This window comes from Saccostrea cucullata, unplaced genomic scaffold (assembly GCF_032062105.1).
Source record: "Saccostrea cucullata isolate Sc308-1 unplaced genomic scaffold, CSIRO_AGI_Scuc_v1 ctg667, whole genome shotgun sequence".
Classification (NCBI taxonomy): Eukaryota; Metazoa; Mollusca; class Bivalvia; order Ostreida; family Ostreidae; genus Saccostrea; species Saccostrea cuccullata.
In genome coordinates, this window is record NW_026928881.1 from 13,083 (window position 1) to 19,535 (window position 6,453).

Below are 6,453 nucleotides of genomic sequence, written 5' to 3' on the forward strand. Positions count from 1 at the left end.
CAATATCTAAAGCTATGTGCAATATTGGCAATTGAAAAATTGTTAATTAGTGAAAGACATTAATTATGATTAAGAATATATATTGAAGATGTAGATTTGCACTTAAAATAACAAATGAAAAATCAATACCTTTTTGTTTATTATTCTTTCAAAACTTTCATGATTTAAATATTATTTATTTCTGTTGGTATAATATACAATCTAGGCATCCCTTCTTTTGACAGCACAGTTTATGAGGAGAGTTGAATATCAGAAACCTTTGGCTAGCGAAGCTGCGGTTGTTACAATATTAATCACCTTGTTAGAAAATACAACCTATCATTGGGTGGTATTTTTGGCCGACTTATTTCATAACAGTTGTTAGGCCTTTATTGTTTTAATATTAAAAAATGACTAAGGAATACACCGTCTATTAATCAAGAAGTTTAAGGCGGTTGTGACCGTTCAATAGAAGGTGGAGATGCTTACTCCTCCCAGGCACCTGATCCTACCTCTTGAATTCCCTGGAGTCCGTGTTTATGCATGTCCTGTAAACAGATCTGAAATGTTTAAATTGAGATCGATTGCTGTTCATTAACTTCATCCTTTTCCCTTGTACGTATCAAAAAGCATTTATAAAGGATATCCGCTATTTAACCTGGAAGGATAACTCTTTTAAAATTATTATTTAATTCAAAAAGTATCAAAATCTAGCTTGAAATTAATTATTTTTCATTTCATGCTTTTCAATATGCTTCAAGGTTCTTTGAAGTCTTCGAAATGGACTTGTAAAAAGTTAACATTTGCACCCCATAGAAACATTTTTGTGAGCAGTTTCTATCATCCAAATCCTAAAGGACAGGATAGGGTAAGACCCCTTTATGGCCCCTGGTTTGGGGTGCCTTTGAGAATGATGCAACAGTTCATAAGTAGAAAACCAATGATCACTCCTGCCACAAAATGAGTATTGGTTACAACTTATGGGATACACAGAGGTCGCAGGAAGGTCAGAAAATAGGTCAATTTCCGAATTATTCTCATTTTTTGCAACTTTTAATCAATTTTACAACACATTTTCTTTCAGAGAACATAGAGCACAAGCTTGCCTATCTATCAAATTTATATATGTCACACACGAATATCAGATGCACCTTATGTGTTAAAATCTCAGATAGGCAAGCTTGTGCTCTATTTTTTCCAAAGTGAAAAGCATCTCAAATTTGATTAAATTCCTCAAGAATTGAGAAAATTCGGGAAACGTTATAATTTTTGCACCCTCTTGTGGCCTCCGTGTTTGCTTTGAATTGAAATTAGAACTGGTTTTAAAACAAGCATCAATTTAAATTCTTAACTACAAACTATCACAGTTTTAATTGAGTTCTGATTTTTCAAATAAGGGGCCAGATTCAGCGGATACCACACCTTGTCCTTTCAGAACACGAGTATCGGACTACCTTAAGGATGTACACAAGGTAAAGTTCATACCGTGAGTATCAGCTTTATATCACAGTATATAGTTTATATTGATGTTATTAACACAGATAGCACGACACCACTTCTGTCAAGAGAACTTTGCATTAAGACCGCAATTTTCCCTACAGGAAATTCCAATTGTTATATTTAAGTTATTGTTGAAGACTATAATTAAGTGGATCAATCTTTTTATCTTCTTATAGTTTCTGTTAAATACTGAATGGACCCCATAATATCGTTTTACTCAACAAAAAGAAAAAAAAAATCGAACAAAGCTTCTATAGTGCATTGCTTTTAAATACTGCACGAGGAAGACGAGGCGTATGGGCCACAATGCTCACTTTAAGTTCTTCGTCAGAAGAATTTTGAAAGATTTTCCCCATTACAACATTTTCTGTTCCGTATTATGGTCCTGTTCTAGCCCAAAGAAGTTGTTATATACACAGTAACTGCAACCCAAAAGCATGATAAGAAGGGGGAGGGGGTGTTACGGAATAAGATATACTTAAGAAGGTCACTTAAAATCTTATTTAGTGTGGTTCTACTACTTCTGAACTCGAAATAAAAGATGTTTATTAATTACAGAGTCTGTCACGTGTCTTCTATTAGGAGACAATAATGGTCAGCTTACAATAAAACTGTATGATAAACAAGATGACTGAAAACTTTTTCATCAACTTTCCTTACTTAATGAGGTAATCCAATATCACCTGCAGAGGTGTTTATGTTTTTCAACGTATCTGATATATGCAAAACATGCTCCAAGTATGATAAAATCTTTAACAGAGGCAGGCTTTTGACAACAAAGTTGATTTTATTGGGATTTCAACAACCTATTTTAAAGTCACTTTGAAAATTCTCTAGTCATTGTGACTTTGTTCGCAAATAAATGCAAGACCTATCATTGGGTCACATTTTGACCGACATGTTTCATAACAATTGTTAGGTCATTGTTTAACACTATTTTACTAGGGATTATTCTGTCTACCTAATGGATACAGTGGGCTCATGACGGTTGTGATGGGCCAACAGGGTATGCTTATTCCTCCTAGGGACCTGCACCACATATTTGATTTTTGGAATCTGTGTTATGCCGTGTTCACAAGGGAGCAAAAATGTTTTATGGAGAGTGCAAAGAGAGCATGCAAGATGTGCTTTGCTTCAATGTGTAATATATTCTCTTTGTGAATTTATCATTAATCATTTCAGATATTGCACTGAAATTCCATAAGTATATCTTGGCAACAGACTTTTTGATTGACTCACTCACAAGACTCAGATTCCTGTACAAGTATATTCCAATGTTTAATTTTAAATCCCCTAAGACTGGCCCAGGTTATCTTCAGTTCAGTATAAAACTCATTTCTTTATTCTCCTTTCATGAATTGCCTAACCAAACAAAGAAATGGTAGATATTATAGACTACTTTATTTACAAAATGTGAATAAAATCTCTCATTTGTCACACAATTCTCACAAAACAATCTGCTTTTCAAGTTTACCTTTTAGCACTGAGCATTTACAATATATATGACACTTTTAACAGTTTTATCTTTAAATTAGGAGCAAATCGCAAAGGGTGACAGTATATAAAAGTCTTTTTCTTACATTGTGTAAACTTTAAGTTTTCCCTCAGATTAACTATTATTTCGACTAAGAATAATAAAAAATAATTTATATACAATAAAATTCTAAAAATTTAAGCATCTTAAGTAAATGTTTTAAATTCATTTAAATAAAAGAAATATATTTGTATTCAAATAAATATTCCAATCCATGAATATTTACAATGATATTTTTTCTCATCATGATATACCAGTCAAATCATTCAGTACATAATGCAATTCATTCACGACTGCTACTCAAAATTTAAACAGTTTATCTCCCCCCCCCCCACCCCTGCCCTTTTTTAACATCACAACAAATACAACGTTAAAATTACCTTTAAAAGATAGCATTGATTTCATGACACATGCTCCCATGACAATTAATTTTCCCCCAAAAAATGCTATAGTACATATTACTCCATAATAAGGAAACATGGTTCAACCATTTTAATGCATGCATTTTACAAAGTGATTAAAAAAATATGTCAGATTTTATTTTTCACACTATACATACACTATATACAAAATATAAAACCAGATACTTTCAAAAAATCGTGCACACATCAGCACACATCAGTCTATTATCATTTCTGGATAGCTTTCTTGGAACTGGCCTCAAGATCATGAAAAATCTTGGACTTAAGTCATTAATATTTCAAATTAATCACAAATTTCTAATTTTAAGTTTCAGTGAACAATCTACAGTAAATTTTCATCTTATAGATATATTTCATCAAAAAATCTTAATCCAGTACACAAGTTTAAGTGTAAGATTATTGATACATTAAGTGTAAGATTATTGATACATGAGTCTGTTAGGTATTTAAATTGATGCTATGTACTGTTTATAATTCTCATACCCTTTAGACTTACTTATCCAAATACAATGTATATTACTATTAAATACCATGATGTTTACTCAATCATTAAGACTCATTCATTCATAACAAAAAAACTTGATACATCTTATTTCAATCCTGTTGTGAATACCATAATAAACTAGTGCTAATTGTAACGGGAACCGTTCAGATGTTCAAACGCTCCCCAACTCCCTTCTCGTGCCATATTCCCTGTAAATTTCATTAAAGAAGGCAAAATCTATGCATTTAAGACGTAAACAACGTTTCTCCAAAAGTATACCAAGTATTTCAAATTTAAGCAATGCAGGCGTGCGCATGTGAATGCATGAGCGTAATGACGATATCATCTTGTCTACACTATTTTACTCATTTGCACGTGCACGCACGTGCATGATGACCATACCTTCTTGTAGGAGTCCATTATGTCTGTCTATGTTCTTAATCCCATCCTGTTTGGTTGAAAAACAAGGGACTTATAGCCATTTAAAGTTTAAGCCAATCAGATTGCAGCGCACGTGCATGCGCGCATTTTCATGAAAATTATTATATATCATATTGTAGGACATCTTAAAGTATGCTTATGTTTTAAATTTCAAAGCATTTTGTAAAAAAACAGAAAAGATATTGAGATTTTTGTTTCAGCCAATCAGAGCAAAGCGCACGTGCACGCACATGCATGCATGTGAATGGTGACCATACCATCCTGTAGGGGTCCTTTATGTCTATCTATGTTGTAAATCCCATGCCGTTTGGTTGAAAACCAAGGGAGTTATACTCATTTAAAGTTTCAGTCAATCAGATTGCAGCGCACGCGCATGCGCGTGATTTCATGAAAAATTTTATATATCATATTGTAGTATATCCTAATGCATGTCTATGTTAGAAATTTCAAAGCATTTCATCATAAAACAAAAAAGATATTGAGATTTCTGTTTCAGCCAATCAGAGCAAAGCGCACGTGCATGCACGTGAGTTCATGCAAATTTGACCATGTCATCTTATCTACACAACTTATATATCTTTATATAATGAGTTTCAAAACATTTTATCAAAAAATATAAAAGTTACAACAATATTAAATATATCAGTCATTTTACTCATTGCACGCGCCTGCACGTGCATGCGTATGCGCGCAAAATGACCTTCGTTCGGCACATCTACACAACATGCCTACTAACCCTAAAAAGGTTTTAACTTAGTTTGGTGAACAGTTTCTGAGAACATACAAAAAAGTACCGGAGAAGAAATAAGAAGAAAAAAGAATAATAATAACTAGTGCTAATTGTAACGGAAACCGTTACAGATGTTCCCCAAACGCTCCCCAACTCCCTTTTGGTGCCATATTCCCTGTAAGCCTTATTAAATAAGACAACATCTGTGCATTTCTGACTTTAACAATGTTTTCCCTAAAGGATACCAATTATATTCAAATTTTAACATTGCACTCGTGCCCATGTGAATGCACGTGCATATAATGATCATATAATCTTGTCTACACTTTCTATATATTTAAATATCCTTTATATGAAAGCGTTTAGTCCAAAAGTATTAAAAATTACTCATTCAAGTGTATTTTCAATTTCACTCGTTCCAAATGCACGTGCGTGCACGTGCATGATGACCATACCTTCTTGTAGGAAGCCCTTATATCTATCTATGTTCTAAATCCCATCCTGTTTGGTTGAAAACCAAGGGAATAATAGCCATTTCAAGTTTCAGCCAATCAAATTGCAGCACACGTGCATCCACGTGATTTCAAGTAATTTTTTTCTAAATCATATTGTAGAATATCCTAATGCATAACTATGTTTTAAATTTCAAAGCATTTCGTCAAAAAATCAAAGGAGATATGGCCATTTAAAGTTTAAGCCAATCCGATTGCAGCACACGTGCATGCGCGTAATTTCTTGAAATTTTTTGTATATCATATTGCAGGATATCCTAATGCATGACTATGTTTTAAATTTCAAAGCATTTCTTCAAAAAATAAAGGAGATATAGCTATTTAAATTTTCAGCCAATCAGATTGCAGCGCACGTGCATGCGCGTAATTTCATGAAATATTTTCCATATTATATTGTAGGATATCCTAATTCATGACAATGTTAAAAATTTCAAAGAATTTCGTCGGAAAAAAAAGAGATATTGAGATTTTAGTTTCAGCCAATCAGATTGCAGCGCACGTGCATGCGCATGAGTTCATGCTAATTTGACAGTGTCATATTATTAACACTTTTAACATATCCTTATGTAATGAGTTTCAAAGCATTCTATCAAAAAATGTAAAAGTTATAGCTATAATAAGTATATCAGTCAATTCACTTATTTCACGCGCACGCACGTGCAGGCGTATGCGCGCAAAATGACCTTCGTTCCGCACACCTACACTACATACCTATTAACCCTAAAAAGGTTTTAGCTCAGTTGGGTGAACAGTTTCTGAGAACACTCGCGGACAAAAAAGTACCGGAGAACAAATAAGAAAAAAAATAATAATAATAAGAACCAGAGTAAAAACAATATGTTCCCAAACTC